This window comes from Bos mutus, chromosome 3 (assembly GCF_027580195.1).
Source record: "Bos mutus isolate GX-2022 chromosome 3, NWIPB_WYAK_1.1, whole genome shotgun sequence".
Taxonomy (NCBI): Eukaryota; Metazoa; Chordata; class Mammalia; order Artiodactyla; family Bovidae; genus Bos; species Bos mutus.
Window position 1 is genome coordinate 23,340,288 of NC_091619.1, and position 22,081 is coordinate 23,362,368.

General features: G+C 38.3%; 1 long non-coding RNA gene and 1 pseudogene across 3 annotated transcripts in view; both read left to right on the forward strand.

Moving 5' to 3' along the window:
• Positions 1-22,081, forward strand: part of LOC138985834 (uncharacterized) — a 96,005-nt gene that overhangs the window by 20,125 nt on the left and 53,799 nt on the right. For 2 of the 3 annotated variants that reach the window (XR_011462796.1, XR_011462793.1), the window contains 4 exons: positions 7,115-7,216; positions 14,303-14,462; positions 16,308-16,421; positions 18,383-18,508. This is a non-coding gene — a long non-coding RNA (uncharacterized lncRNA). Of the gene's footprint in view, positions 1-5,968; positions 6,525-7,114; positions 7,217-14,302; positions 14,463-16,307; positions 16,422-18,382; positions 18,509-22,081 lie in introns of those variants that run through there. The other variant, XR_011462792.1, reaches the window with a different exon arrangement.
• Positions 1,230-2,617, forward strand: LOC102278327 (small ribosomal subunit protein eS6-like; annotated as a pseudogene).

The following is a 22,081-nucleotide window of genomic DNA, read 5'->3' on the forward strand; positions in this document are numbered from 1 at the left end:
TGCAGGGGAGTAAACAGCAAACATTAGCTGATGGAGTGTATGCATTGACTCTTAACCAAAAGGGTAGGTAAATAAAATGGGCATTTCCAGTTCAAAATTGTGTATTGAAAAAGAGAGACTAATTGTAATGATACAAAAGATGATTTTAAAAAATAGAAAAGTGAGAAAACAGAATGGTTCTAACAGGGTCAGAATAGAAGTATAGACATTAATGTAATTATTTTCTGGAAACTGAGTTTTAACTCTCAGACTTGGTGTGTATAAAAAACAGCACAGAAAATAGGGGCAAAGTGATAAAAAAAATTACTTTGGGAAGGGAGCTGGGTGATAAAAGACGCACAGAGTACTTTGTAGTTCTGCCTTTTTGTTAACAATGGGCCCTTATACAGTCACCTGAACTGTCTGGACCTTTGTTTTCACAGGTATGTACTCTGAGGACAATGGTATTTACTTTTTTTTTTCTATCGGAAATAGTTTAAAGCTTTATCTCTCATCTATAAATGAGATTAGAAGTAATTTATAAAGTGTCCAGCACATTGACGTTTGCTTGATGAGTAAATGCTTTACACAAATACGAGATGATAATTACAATAATAGAATTATTGAAGTTTTTCTCAAATAAGATTAATAGACACTCTCTTTGTGTTTTGGATGCCATTTATAATCTTAATTATGTCAACATTTTGTGAAAGGATCCTCTCCAGTCTCTCATTCTCAAGCTCATCTTCACCATGCCATTCTTTTCTTTCCCCAACACTGATAAAGTCCTTTGAATGCTAAACCACTAAGTTCAGGACAAAAAATTATATACTTTTGTGACTATGTTATTGAACACTATTATCCCAAGAGTCTAAATTTGCTGGCATACTAAATTATTTTCATATTAAAAATAAAAAAGAATTTCTGAATTTAAAACCTTGTTGTGATAACACATGGATTCTATAAAATAGGTATAGTCCACTCTGTTTTACATTTGAAGAATGTGATGTGCAGAGAAATTAAGTAATTTGTCCAAACTTTTCATCAGTCAGGCAGACTGAGATGAAAAATCTCTCCCACATCAAACTCATCAAATTCCCCACTCCTCAAATACAGCAAGGGTGATTAAATATAGTCAAGAAATGAAAATCCCCAGTTTTCAGAAGGTATGAAAACATTTCTTAAAGAAAAGTCACAAATGCTGTGGGGCTCACAGGAAATTCACAAAGAAGGGAATGGAAGAGGAGAGTTTAAGAGTCTGGCTCAGGGAGGGAAAGAGCAACAGGAAAGTTTAGAATCCACTTAGAACCATAAGTAGAAAATATATGAGAACTGGAAACCCAGGCTTATATAGTAGGTGGGTATGAAGTTCATGGAACCATATGGTTAAAGTTACTCAAAATGAGAAATGAACTTGAAAACTGGAATGAGTCCAGGGAAATCATAGGGTTCCTGCAGAATAGTTTAGAGAAGCATTTCCACATCCCCAAACATACTGAACTCCAGTAGAAAGTATTTTGTGCCTGAAAATGATGTTAAAGTATAATTGTAAATCTCATTGTTAAATAAACTAGCATTCAGGAGAGACAGTAGACCCTACAAGAAAAGAAATCTGCACACCAAAAATGAGATAATTTAACAATCTAAAGGGAACTATAAATACATCTGAAATGGTCACAGATATTAAGGAATTGATGCAACATAAAGTAGAAACAGAATATTTTTAAAAGAAAGAAAAAATTAATATGAGAAATAAATCATTTTCTATAAATGGGAAATATAGTCATTGATAGGAAAAGCTGAATATATGGCTTAAATAACAACTCTACTGTTTATCATGGTGCCTTGGAGGCTATCAGCCACTTCAGAATGAAGCTGAAGGTCTTTTTCCTGGCCACTGGCTGCCAGAAGCTCATTGAAGTGGATGATTAATGAAAACTTCGTACTTTCTACGAGAAGAATATGGACACAGAAGTTGCTGCTGATGTACTGGCTGAAGAATGGAAGGGTTATGTGGTCCAGATCAGTGATAGGAATGATAAGTAGGGTTTCCCCATGAAGCAGGGTGTCTTGACCCATGGCCGAGTTGCCTACTGCTGAGTAAGCAGCATTCCTGTTACAGACCAAGGAGGACCAGATAGAGAAAGTGCAAATCTGTACAGGGTTGCATTGTGGATGCCAATCTGAGTGTTCTCAATTTGGTATCATGAAAAAAGGGGAGAAGAATATTCCAGGACTCACTTATACTATAGTGCCTCATTGCCTTGATCCCAAAAGAGCTAGCAGAATCTGCAAGCTTTTCAATCTCTAAAGAAGGTGATGTCTGCCAGTATGTTGTGCGAAAGCCCCTAAAAAAAGAAGGTAAGAAACCTAGGACTAAAGCACCCAAGATTCAGTGTCTCATGACTCCAAGATTTCTGCAACACAAACGCAGGAGGAATTGCTCTTAAGAAACAGCGTACTAAGAAAAATGAAGAGGCTGCAGAATATACTAAACTTTTGGCCAAGAGAATGAAGGAAGCCAAAGAAAAAGCAGGAACAGATTGCTAAGAGACGGAGGCTGTCCTCTCTGACGGCTTCTACGTCTAAGTCTGAATCCAGTCAAAAACGAGATGTTCTAAGAGTAACAAATAGATAAGTTCAGGCATTAAAAAAAAAAAAAAAACTCTATACAGATAAAGATAAAAACCAGTGCTTTAGAAAGCAAATCTAAGGGCATCACACAGAAAATCAGGAGGGAAAAGATAATGGGATAGAGGAAATTAAGAGATAATGAAGAAAGAAGAATTGAAATTTTGTTTTGTTTTGTTTTTTCAAATTTCAGAAGGAAACAACAGAAAGAGTAAAGAGAAAACTTTGGAAAAGACAATGGATATAATTTTCCAGAACTAAAGAAAGATATGATTCCATACACTGAAGAATCGCAGAGTTTTGAACAGGATAAATAGCAATAAATCCACACCTAGCTAGGTGTAGAGCATTAAAACCCTCAAAAACCTACTAAACAACAGGTTACTTACAAAGGAACGGCAGTAGGAAGGTAGAATTCTCATCAACAGATGCCAGTTTAAAGTGGAATAAACATCTCAAAAGGGCTGAATTCTATAAGCAGCTAAAACATCCTTAAAGAGTGAGCACAGAAATTACATTTTCAGACATAAAAAGACTGCAGTTACAATTTCCATATCTGTGCTAAGAGAATTACAAAAGGATAAAACTTTAACAAGATGAAATGTAGTCTGGAAGAAAAGAATAGAAAAAACAAGATGTACAAGTAAGCAAAGAAATCGCTACACATGCTAAATATTTAGTACCTGTTTTAAAAATTATAATAACCAGTGGAGATTAAGTTTAAATCGATTTGGAACTAAAATTCTAGACAGTAATAATATGAAAGAGTTAAACTGTCCCAAAGTTCTATTGTTTAAAAACACACATAAAGATATTGTCGTGAAGTCGTGAAGTCACTCAGTTGTGTCCGACTCTTTGTGACCCCATGGACTGTAGCCCACCAGACTCCTCCATCCATGAAATTTTCTAGGTAAGAGTACTGGAATGGGTTGCCATTTCCTTCTCCAGAGCATCTTCCCAACCCAGGGTTCGAACCCGGGTCTTCCGCACTGCAGGCAGATGCTTTACCGTCTGAGCCACCAGGGAATTTGGTTAACTTTAATTGTCCATGTTGAAAATGTAAAGATATGAATGTGTCAAGATGTATGTATCCGCTTTATTGTTGCTAGACATTCGATTGTTTCCAGTTTGGGACTGTTATGAATAATATTGCTTTGAACATTCTTATGCTTTGTGTGCACATAGGACAATATATGGCAGTGGAAATGAATAAAATACAACATTTCACAACAACATCAATTAATCTCACAAGAAAGAATATATACCCTGTCATCTCACTAAAAAAAAAAACCTGCTAAAACTGGAAAAATTAATGTGTTGGTTTTTTTGAAGTTACGAGTGTTGACCTTTGAGGAGGAAGAAAGAGGAGTCGTGCTTTGGAGGGGCATCAAGGGGACTTCTAAGATATGAGGAATATTCTATTTCTTGATAATAGTTACTTGATATGACATGACTGTGTTCATTTTATACTTCATTTCATTGTACAATTATGACCTGGATTTTTCTGTATGTGTATTATAGTTCAGTAAAAAGTAGTTTTTTTTGTTGTTGTAAGTTTACCACCAAAATAATATAAATAAATTATATAATTTTTCAACCCAGTAAAGGAAGAAAAAGAATTTAAAATATGTCAAAAGAACCAAAAGCAGAAAAGAAATAAAAATAGGATAGAAAAGACAAAATACTATGCCAGAAATAGTTCAAATACATCAAGAATCTTAAGAAATGTGAATGGAATTACATAGGTACTAAAAGACAACAATTATGAAGTTGATTTTAAGAAACTAGCTGTTGTAAATATTGTTTATACATAGAATGGTTCAAAATGAAAGTTACTCATATATGTTTGTTTTCTATAGCTGCTGTGACAAATTACCACAAATTTAGCGACTTAGAGGAAAACTAATTTACTATCTAAAAGTTCTGTAGATTAAAAGTTCAACATGGGACCTCACTAAAATCGAGGTGTAGGCAGGACACCATTCTTTTCTGGAGGCTCCTTGTGTTTTCCAGCTTCTAGAGGCTATCTTTCTTGGGTCATGACCCTCCCTCTCCATCCTCAAAGACAGCAACACTGGTTGAGTCCTTCTTTTATCCTATCATTTAGACTCCTGCCATTACATATCTTTCTCTCTCTTCCTTTTCCTCCCACTTCTACTTTTAAGGACCACTGTGATTACGACTGAGCGACTTCACTTTCACTTTTCACTTTCATGTATTAGAGAAGAAAATGGCAACCCACTCCAGTGTTCTTGCCTGGAGAATCCCAGGGACGGGGGAGCTTGGTGGGCTGCTGTCTATGGGGTCGCACAGAGTCAGACACGACTGAAATGACTTAGCAGCAGCAGCAGCAGTGATTACATTACCCAGGAGAATCTCACTATTTTAGGGTCATCTAATTAGCAATCTTGAATCCATCTGCTCCCTTAATTCCTCTTTGACTTGTAATATAACATATTCACAGGCTCCAGGGTTTAGGACAGGGGCATCTTTGGGAGATCATTGTTCTTCCTACTACAGATATATTTGGCAGATAGTCACCAAAAAATAAAAAAGTACAGTGATAGTTATTAATACATGGCATAATAGTTTATAAATCAAAACATGTTAGTAGGGAAAAGGGAGAAGCTACATAATGATAAAATCTACCGAAAAGATTAACAATGTGATTGGTCCAATAAGAATTAAATCTAGGACTCGGACTCAAGTTCTGTGTCTTCTAGTTTGGTATTCCTACCAACAAAAATTTCTAAAGAACACAGACCAATAGAAGGTGGTACTTGAAGCTCTCTGTGCAAGTACTGGTAAATTTCTTGCCCCAAATGAAAATAATAATTATGACCCAGACCACAGGGCTGTTGTATGAAATACCTTAAGGATTGAGGCACACTGCAGCTATCATATAAATGTTAAATAAAAATAATATTTCCTGTATCCTTACTAGGGTTGGGCAAATCCAGATGTATATTGTACTTTTCACATATTTCAAAATATTTTCAAATGTTTTGGTTTGGGTTCAATAAAAACCTCAAGTACATTTTGCCAAGTGCTTTTTCCATTAATTATTCAATCCATTTGTATTTCAAGGGAAATTCAGTCCACATGTTTCTAATTCATTTAGCACTAACTCATCAAAATATTGTTTCTCTCACTGCTATTTTCTGTCCAAGAGGCTTTTCAAGCCCTCTCCTCCTTTTTTTTTTTTTTTAATTTCTTAGAAACAAAAAGATACAGTTTTCCAAGGGCAAATCCTAGTAAACTACCAAAAGATTTACTAAACATTGCAACTAGAATTCTTTGCGTTTCCAAGTCCCCTGTCAGTCTACCCTGGTCCACGTCACCTCTCTCACCTATTCCCTGGTTTCCTTAACTTTTTCTTTCCTTTGATCAGGTTCTTCTTTGTTCTCATTGACCCTCCACAGATTTCAGATTTTCTATCATCGAAGTCCATAGGCCTCTAGACACCTTAATCCTCTTGGTGAACCCCTCCCTTTTAATGAAAACCTTCCAAGGCTGGGGCCAGTGAAATAATGGATTCAAACTGCCTTCCAAAATATCCCCATGGGATCTGTGGCAAACCTTAGAAATAGATACATTAAAAAAATCTGATCTTTTTGAGTGTATACTTTGTCTGTGTGTGTGATATCTTATGTGCAATTAATGTTGTCTTAAAGGTACCTAAAGGGTGAGGAACTTGATACTATGTTCATTGTGAGTGATCCAAAAACAGCAAGAGCTGTGCTGAAGAGTCAGTTCCCAAATCACTTGTGGAGCCCTCTTACCAAAAAGATTTAACCTGAATCTAAGCATAAGAACACTGCGGAGCATTCTACAAGACAACTTCTCTGGACTCTTCAAATATGTTAATGTTATGAAAGACAAATCAAAGCTATCAGGAAACTCTTCTTCTAGATGTAAGGAAATTAAAGAGACATTACAACTAAATGCAGACTGTTACAGTCGATTGAATTCTGGAATTGAGAAAAATATAGGGACATTCTGAGACAGTTGCAGAAATTTCAGAATGTTGCATTTCTTGAGTGTGGGAGTGATGTCATGGTTATATAGAAGGGTTCATATTCATATGCGTATACACACATTTGTGTATATATGAAGAGAGAGTAAATATAGCAAAATGTTATACTTGATAAATCTGTATACACCTACCCACACACACAAACACCCACGTACACAATTATACATATTCACACTCACCTGCACACACTCATACACACCCAGATACCCACACACAGAGGAAATATGTAGGAGACTCTTCTCTGCAAATTTGTCCATCTCAATCCAGAAATCCTTTTTTAAAAAGCCCTCCTTTTAAAAAAAATGAAGTATTGTTGATTTATAATATTGTGTTAGTTTCAGGTAGACAACACAGTAATTCAATTATATATACATAGTTTTTCAGATCCTTCTCCATTATTATTAAGACATCAAATATAGTTCCTTGTGCTATGCAGTAAATCCTGTTGTTTATTTGTTTTATATATAGTAGTGTGTGTCTGTTAATTGGCCTTTCCTGGTGACTCAGTCGGTAAAGAATCTGCTTGCCAATGTAGGAGATGCAGGAGACGTGAGTTGCATACTCCTAACCGTAAGTTTGTTTTCTATTTATGTCTATAAGTCTCTTTTATAAATAAGGTCATTTGTATTAATTTTTAGAGTCCACATATAAGCACTATCATATAATATTTGTCTTTTTTCCATCTGACCTACTTTCTTAGTATGATATTCTCTAGGTTCTTCTATGTTGCTGCAAATTACATTATTGCATTCTTTTTATGGCTGAGTAATATTCCATTGTGTGTATTTGTGTATATGATATCTTCTTTATTCATTCATCTGTTGATAGACACTAAGATTGTTTCCATGTCTTAGTTACTGTAAATAGTACAGCTATGAAAATTTGGGTGCATGTGTCTTTTCAAATTAGACCTTTCATATTTTCCAGATATATGCACAGAAGTGGGATTGCTAAATCATATGATGACTTTTATTTTAGTTTTTAAGGAACCTCCATACTGTTATCCATAGTGGCTGTACCAATTTCCATTCTCACCAACAGTGTAGGAGAGTTCCCTTTTCTCCATACCCTCCTGAAAATTTATTGTTTGTAGACTTTTTGATGATGGCCATTTTAACCAATGTGAGATGATACCTCATTGTGGTTTTGACTGGCATTTCTCTAATAAATAGCAATGTTGAACATCTTTTTTTCATATGTTTATTGACCATCTTCTATATATCTTCTTTGGAGAAATGTCTGTTTAGTCTTCTGCCCACTTTTTGATTGTGTGTGCTTTTTTTAAATTGAGTTGTATGAGCTGTTTCGGAGAAGGCAATGGCACCCCACTCCAGTATTCTTGCCTGGGAAATCCCATGGACGGAGGAGCCTGGTGGGCTGCAGTCCATGGGGTCGCTAAAAGTCAGACACGACTGAGCGACTTCACTTTCACTTTTCACTTTCATGCCTTGGAGAAGGAAATGGCAATCCACTCCAGTGTTCTTGCCTGGAGAATCCCAGGGATGGGGGAGCCTGGTGGGCTGCCGTCTCTAGGGTCGCACAGAGTCGGACACGACTGAAGCGACTTAGCAGCAGCAGCAGCAGCATGAGCTGTTTATATATTTTGGAAATTAACCCCTTGTCAGTTGCGTCATTTGTAAATATTTCCTTCCAATCCATTGGTTATCTTTTCATTTTGTTTATGGTTTCCTTTGCTATGCAAAAACATTTAAGTTCGGTTAGTTCCCATTTGTTTATTCTTGTTTGCTTTTTTAAAATTAATTTATTTTAATTGAAAGAATAATTGCTTTGCAGTATTGTGTTGGTTTCTGCCAAACAGCAACATGAAGCAGCCATAGGTATACATATGTAAACATTTAGATCTTTGATGTTGACTGTTTTACCAATTATGCCAAGTTTAATATGTGTAAATGTTAGTTATTGATAATAGTATTGCTGTGTGTATGCGTAGGCATTGTAAAGCAGGAATTCTCAATAGTTAATGGAGTGATGGGCTCTCAGAAGAATAAGGATCACCTGAAAATGTGTGTACCTGCATTTTTCAATAGAGTACACATAATTTTGATCACATGTACAAAGGAAACTATGAGATTTTTAACTGCTTAAAGAATCATCTAATTGAGTATTTTGTTCATGAAGAGAAACCTCAGATAAACCTCTAATTTGTAATTTCTAATAATGCCTGTGGCACTTTATGCCAAGAAATACACAGTAGCTAGTAGCTATTTACAAGAAATCCATCAGTAAAATTGAAGTCTCTTCACCAGCTACGCATACTAGCTGTCAGTATGCATAGAGACTCCTCTTTGAGAAGCTCAACCCATTGGTAAGATACCTAATCACTTTACAAGCTAGAAAAAGGAAAGAAAGACAGTGGAAAGTTAAGTGGCCAAACAGTGGCTGGGCTTGTACATTTTAAAGATTGCAGCATGCAGCCCCCCAGAGTATGAAAGGAGAACTGACTGTGCCTTCCAATTAGAACGAAATTAATCTCAGCAATGTGACTTTTGTTTTGGAAGGGGATTTGGGACATCACTGGTTTATGGGACACAATTGTACACCAGGTGGTCCTAGTTAGGTGAGAGGCTTTATGTAAAAATAATCCTTCTTTGGCCTTATTCAACATAATAAAACCACTAAGACGTTTTCCCATATGAAGTATTTCTACAGACACATTCAAAATGTTAATCCCCATTTTTATATGCATTTTTCATGACTCCTAAGAAGTTAACCAGGTTGGGAAATTTGCAAAAACTGATCCCTTGACAAACTCATGGGATGCTTTTATCATCACAAATTTGTTTGTTTTCATGTGAGCCCAAAGTCCTTTAATAACATCCCTCACTGTGTCATCACAAATAGGGTCAAATATTGTTATCCTAACCTTACAAATGAAGGCAAGGGTCTCACGTTGACTTTTAAAGGCTATCAAGTTCTGAGTTAGTACTGTACCTTTATTCACCTGGGATAAACCATCCAGAATTTTATCCATGCTGAAAATTCTTTATAATACAAATTTCTGTTAATGAAAGTAAATAACAGACATTTTTATGCTACAAATACAATATCATACAATACATATTATATGTAAAGGTGTATATGTGAATACATCTATAATACTTAACATTTGGAGCAATCATCTGAGGTCCTGAGCATTTCTGAAGTGTCTGCAGAATCTTCACTAACAGATGAAAGCTGAGCTCAGGAGAGTTTAATTTTCATAGAGTTTGGTGCAGGGAAAAATTTCAGACTGGATTTGAATTCCAAAGTCACCTTTATTATTTATGTAACCTTGAGAAAAGTTATTTGGTCTCTCTGAGCTTTATCTGTTCCCTTATTGGGCTTTTATGAAGACCAAGAGGTACATCTTTTGATTGCTCTCATGCAATTCGATTATTCAATTAATGCTTTTTCTCAGTGCCTCATGGTAGAGTTCACCTACATCTTGGCCATTTAAAATAGAAATATATACTTTCTTCTCTATTTCAAGTGCCAGTCATCTGTATGAGTATATATGGATATTTTAGGCACAGCAAAAAGAATGAAACTACAGCTTTTGTCCATGTCCTATACCACATTAGTAAAAGTGTCAGGAAACAGTACATATGATTAATGCTGCTGAAATAGGCAGGAAATTATTCAGGTGGATTCAATCAACTCAGCCAAACATATAGGTAGCTTATTAAAATTTAGACAAAAGTCTACAGGCACTTAATACATAACGATGACTCTAGACCTAAATTAAGAGTGCTCCCCACCCCCAAGCACCCCAGCCCCTACAACTTACTGCCTAGAAGCAGCCACTCCTCTTACAGCTGAGTTATTGAGCTGATTTTCAGCTTTTTCCCCCTCTCTGAAAGTCAGCCATGTGACCTTCCTAAGCCCTAACCCAAAGCCCTTGCTGAGACGCTGCGCCGTGGAGTTTGCCCTTGAAGCTGTCTCTTTCCAAAGCAAACCAACGGGAGATTGACAACACTGCTGTCTCAACTACCCCTCAAACCTGTGAGCTCTGCCACACTGCCCGGGATTTTGAAGAAAAAGTGACACAGTATGGACTTAACGGGGATGTAAGGAGAGAGTTTTCTAGACACAAGATCCCACATCTGACTCACTACAGTGAAACTACACTTTGGATATTTAAAGCAGTCTTTGAGATAACACAGTTAAAGTGCTTTTTCAGAGTTAAATTTCCTTGGTTACCATTATGCAGCAATAGGTATGGCCTCTTCCCCTCCCGCTCTATGGGATCACTTCACCTAGGTTTAAGACAGACAGGTCTCCTCTCCTGGCCAACCCTAGTCTGAAATTCCCTTAATTACCACAAAGGGGTTCACTGCTTTTAAAATTAGCTCAGAAAGAAAGCTCAATGTGGCACTTAAAGCTCTGTCTCAAGTCCCAGTTCTGGGCTTCACCCGCCATAGGGCCTTAATAATAATAATAATAATACAATGACCTGTCTGTGGAAAGCACCTCCTGTTCAAAGAGTAACAAATTATGTTTGTGGCAGATGGGACTTTTGAGAACTGCAGAGACTATAAAGATTTTAAATAGAAATTTGAATCCAGGAATAGTGGCAGCATTAGTGGTCACACCCATCGTAGATCGAATGATCCATCTACTGTGGATTCTGTGTAACAGCACAGTCTGTGTGAGATGACAGACCCAGCCTGGTGGTATGGATAAGTGTAATGGAGTTCTAGCCCTAGTTCTTGTATTTACCAGCTGGGTGCTCTTGGGCAAGTTATTGGAACACCCTAGGTCTCTATTCCTCTCATCTGTGAAATGAGGGGATCACACTAGATCAGTGTTTCCCAGAGTGTGTTCCTTGGAGCGTTCTATACGTTTTGCTCCCCACTGATTCCCACCTCCACAAAAATGAATAATCTGCAATGAAATCCATTCAAAAACCATCTTTATTATACAAATTTATACTATAAACATCCCAAAGGGATGTTTATTTTTTAGCGTTTTCCAAAATTATTTTCCCACAGTATTATTTTCTGAACAAGAAAGAAAAAAGTACTTAACTAGCAACATACCTGTATCTAGAGTGAGACCTTTTTAAACTGGGTTTATTATGGTATTCACTGGTTGCCAGGTATACTGAAAGCAGAAAATGGGTCGTTTCAGCTGATTGCATTAGTTATTTTCACCTCACTTAATAGCCAGTTCTATTCCTCCAAGCTGCCATTTGGCTTCAGAGGTCTTCCTGAGTCATTCACCAATTGTCTCAGTTAAAAATAGGACCTTGTCATGTGGGCGAGATCACCAACAACAGCAAGCATGACCTTATTTAACGTTGCACACTTGCCCCAGATGCTTCTTTCTCCTGGATGTCTTTGAAAAGCCTACCCAGATCTAGATACTAATCCAGATAATGCATATGTCTCATGTTCAAGTAAGGAAGGAAAAGACCTTTCAACAGAGAAAACAAAAAAATTTTTTTAAATGTAATGACCTCTCCTGATACAAGCTCTGTAGAAAATGGTGAGGAGGATAAATAAGGTTGTTTGGGGGAATTTTTTCCTGTTAATTTGTTTTTTGCTTTGTTTTGATTTTTAAACTCAGGTGGGTATAACAAAACCAGATGCCATTCGTCATAAAATAGTGTGGTGGTCCCTGAGGGATGGAGGGAGGGAAATTGTACTCTGCTGACTTATCTAGATACTTGCCTCAATTTACTGCTGGCTCACTGGGGGACTGTGATCCAATCTCCTATTTTTTTGTGAATATGTAAATATATTTAATTTTAAAGAATGAAAGTACTACAAACACTTGTACATTTTAGGAAAGAGAAGAAAGAATAACCCATAATCCCACCATCTGAACACTGGTAATATTTTTGTGTACATGCCTCCAGTCTGTTATAAACATGCTTCTTATTTATGTAGTTGTAATTCTAATGTATAAAATTTTTTTCATTTAACTTATTTCATTTACATTGTATCATAAGCTTTTTCTCATGATGATATATACCAAAGGTCACATCATTTTTTAATGACTACCTAAAATTTCATCAATTTATTTACTTTACTATTCCTTTATTGTAGGACTTTTAGTTACTTCACATTTATAAATTACTCTGCAATAAGCATCTTTGTGCAATTATCTTTTTTTAGAACTTTGGATAACTTTTAAGGTATATTTACAGGGCATGAAATTACTGAGTCAAATGAAATGAGTTATTTAGGGATCTTGATATAAATTCTAAACTGCTCTTCAAAATGTTTGGGTCATTGTGATCTCATCACAGTGTTAATAGCTTGGTTCTTAACATTAAAAAAATATATTTTTACTAACTTAAAAGTATCTCTATTTTCATTCAGATTTCTTTAATTACTAATGAAGGATATACTAACTTTGGAGATCAGATTGTAGTCCTCTCACTGAAAAGAATGCAGTTCTATAAGAATACCTGCCTGCCCCTTAACAATATTTTAATAATTTGCAAGTTGGTAGACTCAATGCTCTAACCCTCAGGTCAAAGTCAGGCCTCAAGTTACAGGGCAATCAATCAAGGAAAGTGCTGCTCTAGGCTTCCAGCCCTGCCCCCTGCCTGAACAGAAGCTGAAATTGCTCTTTACAAAGATTGCCCTGGGTTCCAGCTAGGCATTTTGCAGCTATTATTTCCCTAAAGTTGAGTGTCTCTCTCTGCCCTCATTATAACACTTCAGTTCTGTGTGCTAAATATTCATGGGACCTCTTTTGGGGTCTCAATAATGTGGTAGGTTCCTATAGACTCCAAAATGACTAAGAAACAGGCTTGCTGAGCAAGTTTAAATTTAGCACAGTGGGACTGGAACCTGGCTGACCATAGAGTCATCTGGGAAGCCTTCAGAAAAAGAAGTTTCCTGGATTCACCTCAGACCTACAAAATCAGAGGTTTCAGGTTTCTGTATTTCTAATAAGCCACCTGGGATAAGCCAGGCTCAGTTTCCAGTGGCCTAGAGTTTGCTTCTTAGTAGTGTTCTCAAGCAGAGAAGGCAATGGCACCCCACTCCAGTACTCTTGCCTGGAAAATCCCATGGACGGAGGGGCCCGGTAGGCGGCAGACCATGGGGTCGCACAGAGTTGGACACGACTGAGCGACTTCACTTTCACTTTTCACTTTCATGCATTGGAGAAGGAAATGGCAACCCACTCCAATGTTCTTGCCTGGAAAATCCCAGGGACGAGGAAGCCTGGTGGGCTGCTGTCTATGGGGTCACACAGAGTCGGACATGACTGAAGTGACTTAGCAGCAGCAGTGTTCTCAAAATGACAAAGTTTTTTTATTTTTAAGAATTTTTTTTTGACCACTTATAAGAGGATTTATTTTATTTTGTGTGTGTGTGTGTGTGTTTTAACTTTATTTTATTTTTTAACTTTACAATATTGTATTGGTTTTGCCATATATCAAAATGAGTCTGCCACAGGTATACATGTGTTCCCCATCCTGAACCCTCCACCCTCCTCCCTCCCCATACCATCCCTCTGGGTCATCCCTGTGCACCAGCCCCAAGCATCCAGTATCGAGCATCGAACCTGGACTGGCGACTCATTTCATATATGATATTATACATGTTTCAATGCCATTCTCCCAAATCACCCCACCCTCTCCCTCTCCCACAGAGTCCAAAAGACTGTTCTATACAACAGTGTCTCTTTTTTTCAAAGTAAGAACATGAACGTGCGATTGTCTATGGGAAGATACTCGAAGTGAAGAAGGAGGAAATCAGCATAACTGTGGGGAAATAATTGACCCCATCAGAACAAAGAGCAAATCGCACAAAGCCTACGGACTCTTACTTTGAAAGTCAGCCCTTTCAAGCCACAGGTGATGTTTCTTGTTTTGCTTTAGTAAAAAGAGCCTCTGGCTTACCTTTTGGCTGTTATTAGAATTCCCTGCCTTTAGTTTTCTTCTCACCACCTACAGTCCAGCCTCCAGGTCACTAGAGTAATCCCCTAAAGCACAGGCAGGCTCCCCATTGTCAACCAAGTAACACCTACCCTTCTTCACCTGACAATCTGGGTCCTTCATCAGCTCTTCAGATCACCTTTCTATCCCCAGTAATGAAATCGGTTGGAGTGCTATTGGGTAAGTTTGCCAAACCGTGCACCCTGTATTCCAGCCCCTCAGTCTAAGTCTCAATCTCTAAAGGTGCTCAGTGTGCCGTCATCCCGTTCCACACCGTCAGTAATACCATCCCTGCCCCCTGGAATGCCCTCTCCCCACATCTAAGTCCAGCTCAAATCTTACATCTCTCCAGAATCAAGTACTTGTATGCCATACCCCTTTAATTTCACCTGCCACTGTTAGCTATCCTTTATGAAATATTCAGTCTACCAGATGTTGATGCACTCTACTAGAAGCTTCACCGATATACTAGGTTAGGTATGCTCATTTGTCAGATAAGGCAAATAAAGTTGAGAGAAATTAAACACAGTATATAGGTTACCTAGCTAACAAGGGACAGAACATGGCACCAAAACCAAATCTAATCACAAAGCCTAAACTGTATTTCCTGTTTGATACCTCAATCTCCTGAGACCTCCCATTGCTTGTTATTTATTTGAGAATCATCATTTTCTGCCTTGTGTTAGAGCTAATTCTAAATGATTTGGGCTCCATCTCTGGGGAGCAATTTCTCAATGGCAGGGATCCTAACAGGTGATTAGTGCTTAGTATTCCCTAGAATGCTTCAGTTGTGCCTTTCACTAAATTCTTAGTGACTGTATGTAAAAACCAAATGAATATAGTTGTAGTTTTACTGAGAATTTTTGCTATGAAATAGACTAATTTTCCATAGAACGTATTATTACATATCTAATTTAGTACACTGACTCAGACATTCTAGATAAGTTTGCCCTTAAAATATACAAAGCAGGAAGGCAAAGTCTGACATGAGAGTCAGCTTGCAAAGGGTTGTTTGCCTTATCCCTCAACATTATAAAAGGTCCCAGTGGATTAGCACTTAAAATGTTTTGCATTTAAAGCACTCTAATACTTTTTAAAAAGAGGCCTTGGCTATGATACCACATGGTTAAAAGATAGGAAAATAACTATGTAAACCACATGTGAATATTAACTGCTATGAACACTGGAATGAAATTTGACAGAATAAATTATGTTCTCGCTCCCAAATTAAGGACCCATATCTCATCTTCTGCAGCTCAAATATGCCTTGAAGATGCAAGATGCTAGAATCCCAGGGCATTTCAGGGTCGTCTCATTCTCAGAACAGCCCCTTATCCTGTATTCTACCAAGTGCAGTGCTTTCAGATGCTTTAACATTTTGTGTCATATGTTTCTGAATCATAAACATTGCTTTTGTAACAAAATGACTAAGAGGGTCTGTTTTTTAAAAATAGGTTCGATGCACGATACTGGATGCTTGGGGCTAGTGCACTGGGACGACCCAGAGGGATGGTATGGGGAGGGAGGAGGGAGGAGGGTTCAGGATGGGGAACACATGTATACCTGTGGTGGATTCATTTTGATATTTGGCAAAACTAATACAATTATGTAAAATTTAAAAATAAAATAAAATAAAATAAAAAAAATCCAGTTCTCAGAGTCAAAGAAAATTCCATCAGGGCAAGGGTTTCTGATGAAGGGAATACTGTTGGGGCCAAGAAGGGGTTAACCCTGAGTCATTCTCCCCCCCACCTCTTCTCTCAGCCTCCCAGATACCATACAGCTGTTGAAAAGTATCTGTCAACAAAACTATTACTGTCTTTCCTGGGATCAACACCATGTCCTGGACCCTCAAGGTCAGCAGAGCTGCCTTCAGAGGTAGGAGAGGCGACAAGCAGAAAGCTTGCAAAACCGGTGAAACCCCAAGCGACACTGGCAGGTGGAGGGTTTTCCCCAACTGCTGTGAATTCTAGAGGGAAAGGTAGAGCTTACAGGGCAGAGGCTGCCCAACAAGATCAAGACATATTTCCACACCCTAAAAACTCTTTCTGGAACAGCCGAAGTCCTTCATCTCCCTTTCTCCCTTCTCGTCCCTCCTCATGCTTCCATTCACTGTAAGGAAAGTGGGTTGTTACACGAAGCAAATGACTAGACACAGTGTAATAAAATATTGACTAATGATTTGAAAATAACTACTATATGTCTGCTGCTGTGTTAAGCCCCTTTTCTATATCGCCTTCACGAAAAATACCCTGCCAGATAGATATCTGCCTTTTTATAGTTGGTAAATCAAGTTAGGGGAGGTTAAGTAGCTCACTTAAAATTGTTGAACTAATAGATGGTGGAGGCAGAGTTTGAACCAAATTCTAACTTTTAAGTCTGTGTATAATGAATGATGTGTCTCCTGCAGGTAAAGAGACTGTCCTAGAGAGGATCTAATACAGGGTCTAATACAGTCTCAGTCTCCTGGGACTTCTCATGTGATAGTTTATATTGCCAGAAAGTCATCAGCAGCAGTCATGGTGTGACCTCTGGTGGGATATAAATTATACAGTGTTTCTGAAAGACACTGTCTTTATAGACATAAAAACCCTGAAAAATGTGACACACTTTGACTCCACAATTTGAATAAATAAGCATATTCACAAAAATATAGACAGAGGTATTCATTGATGCTACCAATAATATCAAAAATTAGGGGAAAACTCTTCTGTTAAAAATCAGGATCTTAGTTAAATTATGAAATACATTGGAATACTATAAGTCCATTAAAAAAATTGTGGAATAAATATACATGGAGATACATTCATGATTAAAATGTTTGAAAATAACATTTAAATGTGATTCTATTTAAATGCATATGTGTATATTCTATCTTTACATTAAAATTACATGCCAAGCTAAGAGCAAAAACTGGGTGGGTGTAGAGTTTATGACTATAGAATCATAAAATCTTGTGGTGGTAAGGACTCTTAGATGTGTTTTATTCCAGAAGTGCCTATCCCAACATGGCTGACAGATAATACCCAGCATCTGATCCTGGGCTTCCACTGTCAGGGAACTCATTAACACCTCCTTTGCTCAGTTTCGATGAATGTTTGTATAGCATGTATAGTTTAAAAAAGCTTCTGTCTGCATAGCACAGACCTATGTCATCTTGGGTTAGCAGAAACAAGAGAGGGCAACTATGACCCTTGGAAATAAATGATTAGCTGCTATGAAGCCATTTTATTCCATAATTTCTCTTCAGGGGAAAGATGTTATATAAATCCAACTACATAAAGCTTATAAAATAGTTTGAGCTTTTCCTAATCACCGGCAATAACAGCTCCATTATCTCTAACCAGCATCAGAATCTGTAACAAGTTCTGGTAAAATGCCCCCAAAAGGTTTTATTTGTTTATGTTAGTGGTACTTGTGGAAAATTCCGCCAGTGAAAGCCAGGCTCCACAGGAGAAATCAAGTGCAAAAATGAGAAACTTACTGTATTGTATGTAAAACCAAGAGCTAAGCTAGGTCCTCAGGGTATGTTTGAATGTTCATGAATTTTCTAACTTGTGTTCTTGGCTTATGTTCTATGCATCACCTAACTCTGTAACAGAGTGTTAGCCAGGGTCAAGAGGTTTTTCTGAAACTGGACATCCACGTGATGAGATAGAGAATTATTTAATTTGGAATAGCAAGTTAGCCCTAGAAGGAGTGTGTATATGTGTGTGTGTGTGTGTGTGTGTGTGTGTGTGTGTGTGTGTGTGTGTGTGTGTGTGTGCTGAAGGGTATGGGTACATGTAACTCGAGTGAGTAAACTCATCCATTTACTCATCTATCCATCTCTGTTCCAGGCCTTTAACTGAACTCTGACCAACAGTTCCTTACCGCATGGAGGTCGCAATATAGCCTAATAACTGCCATGATAGCAAAGGCCTGAAAGATGGAATGATACACGAGGGAGAAAAGAGTGGGCTGGTGTGAGTATTCCAGAAAGAAGCAAGAGTGTGTGTAAAGAATTAGTAACCTGAAGTAATATTTGAATAGCCAGAAGTTTAGTCTTACTTCAGAGGAAGAAATTAGCCACCTAAGAAAAGATCAGATCATGAAATTTCTTTTAGGCCAAGCTTCATGTCTAGATTTTATGTTCAAAGAAGAATTACCTAAAAAACAGTACTGTATAGCACAATGGTTAAGAGCCTTAACTTTATTTTTTAAATAAAATAACCATTGCTTTAAATTAGTCAGTCCTATACCCTAGCAATGCATGGTTGAAGAGCCTCAATTTTATTATAAAATTGATTTTGTTTTATTATAAAATTGATCCCTGCATTTGAAAACTATCTCTGCCTTTACTCTTATCTTGAGCCATATGAAAGTGCCAATATTCAAGTACGCTTGACCTTCAAAAATGGCAGTTTCATATGGTTCAACCTAATAAAAAGTAGAAGAATTGATTCTCATCTCCGAAGTCTTACTGAGGTCCCATTCATTACCACAGGAAGTGGGACAGCCCATCGGGAGTCTAACCAAAGGCCCGGCAGTTCTGCTGACTCCTGTGAGGAATGACACCTAACGTAGCTGGCACACCAGGCAGGCTGTACCCAAGGAAGGCACTGATCTTCAGCTTGCACTCGCTGTCCTCAAACCCATCTCCCCTGCAGGGCCTGGCCCTGTTTCTCCTTTCCCTGGTTTTGGTCAGAAAATGTGTCATCAGGGCCTGCTGCTTGCATCATCCGTCAGCTGTCTGACGATGTAGAGGAATTCCTGGCAAACCAAGCCCTGTGCACCCACAGGCCTCTCCGCTCTTCCTCTTGCTCATTTGCTCCCTTTCTTTGGCTTGGGAATCTGCCTCCTCTGGTAAGGCAGGGATGAGCCTTCTGAATTGTGTTTATTTGTTGGCACTCGGGTGTGAAAGCACACCCCGTCAACTGCATATTAATCTTGTCAGCAGTTTGTATCTATTTTCCTCTGCCCTGCTCCCCTGGCCTAATTTACGGCTTTCCTTTCCATGGCCTCCTATTGTCACAGTGACAGGGAGCTCTCTGTTATGGGTGCTCAGGCCTCAGACAGGAGCAAGACCTGTCCTTATAAGAGTGATACAAAGTCTCGCGATTTGTGTGGCAGGGATAAATTTAGACCAGGCCTTTCCTCATTTATTGACATCCTACCACATGCTCTGGCTGTGCTTAGAGGAGAATCAGCAAAGAGGAGAACTAGGAAAGCTAGATCCCAGCTTCCTGTGGAGAAGGCACAGGGGTGGCAGGCAGACATTATGGCCAGCATGTATATTTTAATTGCTCAACCACAGACAGTAATAGCACAGACTTGAGAGTTCAGACAAAATGGGTTCAAATCCTAGTTCAGACAATTTCCATTTGTGTGATGATCTGTGTGTCCATTTATAATGAACATGTTAATTATCCTCCTTTAAATCTCAGTTTCCTCATCTTTAAAATCAGTGAAATAATATCTACTCCATAGAATAATTAAGTGATTTATGTAATAAAGGGAGCCTTAGCTCCTGTTACAATGGGTGGCAAATATTAGGTTGGCCGAAAAGTTCATTCCAGGAAAAACCCACACATACTTTCTGGCCCACCCCATACTAAGCATTCAACTTATGGGATATATTTTTATGTACTATTACTTAAAAGGAGAAAAGAGGGAGAGAAAGAAGAAGGAAAGTAAAAGAACTTTGTGAAATGATAAACTTGTATAATTAGGAAAGAGTTCAATAATAACATCGGTTTTGAAGCCCTGCCAATTAATCTAGAGCTTTATGTTAATATGGAGTTTCTTATATAATTAGACTCTTAGTAACAGGCCGTGCGTTTGAAATCCCCATGAACCTAAAGCCGGTCCATCTCATCCTAACACTGACCCTGGAATTAGACCAAGGCTCAAATATTTAGTGTGTCTAAATCCTCAGGTGCTATCTTTGAAGACTGTGTATCCTGAACTAGAATTTCTTTATAATGTTAAGTGGTTCTAACAAGCTGTTGTGAGCTAAACCTTATTCCATGCCTGAATCAGTACTGCTCTTTTCAAGGTCAACCTGTGGTTATTTTTCTAGTCCTCTTCTATGGCTGAGGTCATAGTTACATCTCTGAATTAGACTCAGTCTGACACACCAAGTGCTATGGTTTTATTGCAGAAAAAGTATAGCCCAATGCGGTATAGAATAAAACCGCACCACACAGCCTTTCCCTCAATGGGCCCAAGATCTTTCTAGAAAATGTGTATTGCATTCCTTTCCCCAGGTAGCAATTCCAAGCTGAGGTCTATGATTCCTCTGTGGAATTTCCCTTTATCTCAGTGTTTTTGTGAAATTCTTAGAGACCAGGGGATTCTTATATTCCTTGAACTCTAATGCTACTCAACTTAAAAAGTTAAAAACAAACCCAATAGATTGTCTGCCACTCTTGTACAAGTGGTGGACAAAGACAGAGCTAAGATGGGCATAGCATGCCTCCCTGTCTGGCAGGTCTCAGTTTCAGAGGTATTTTGGTCAAGGAAGCCTTTGCTGACCAAATTTATTGCTCTGAGTTCCTCTGCTTTCCTGATCAGATCGCTTACCACACTGTATCCTAACTCCTCGTTTGTCTCTTTTCCCAGTGATAGCAGGGACCATACTCATTGTGATCTTTTTTTTTCTGCTGTTCCCTAGAATGGTGCCTGACTTTAGCTGTGTATTTATTGAAAAAAGGAAGAGAGAAGCATAAGGATGCTGTATTACTGGATCCACAGTGATCAGGCAGGGCTAGATCAGTACAAAGTCAACCTCAGATTCTAAATCTGGGAGGCTAATACCAAGTGATGGATCCTAGCACAGCAGAGAAGCAGTGGAATCAAAGGGTCTGAGCGTGGGCTCTGCCAGACATTAAGTGGAGGATTTTTGTTGAAGTGTGCTTTTTGTACCTTGGGTGTTAATTTTAGGTTGCTCCTAACTTACATATGCAGAGAAGGCAATGGCACCCCACTCCAGTACTCTTGCCTGGAAAATCCCATGGAGGAGCCTGGTGGGCTGCAGTCCATGGGGTCGCTACAAGTGGTACACGACTGAGCAACTTAATTTTCTCTTTTCACTTTCCTGCATTGGAGAAGGAAATGGAAACCCACTCCAGTGTTCTTGCCTGGAGAATCCCAGGGACAGGGGAGCCTGGTGGGCTGCCATCTATGGGGTCGCACAGAGTCGGACACGACTGAAGTGACTTAGCAGCAGCAGCAACTTACATACAAGCTTTTTTGTTGTCCTGAGACTAGAAGTCTCAATTTTGCTTTCTAACCAAAATTTTAGTTTCAAAAATTACCATTATTTTTTTATCCTGTTTCCACCTATGGCTTGGACTTATAATAAAGACAAATAAGAACTAAGGTGTGTTGAAGAGAACATTTGAGAAATAAACCAGTGCCAGGGAATGGGTGCAATTTAGAAACACTCAAACTCAAAAATACACCTAGGTCTCTCTGTCTCTCACTCACATGCATACAACACGCACATATATATGCACAAAGTGGCAAATTAGAAGCTGAAAGGTGTCACAGGAAGG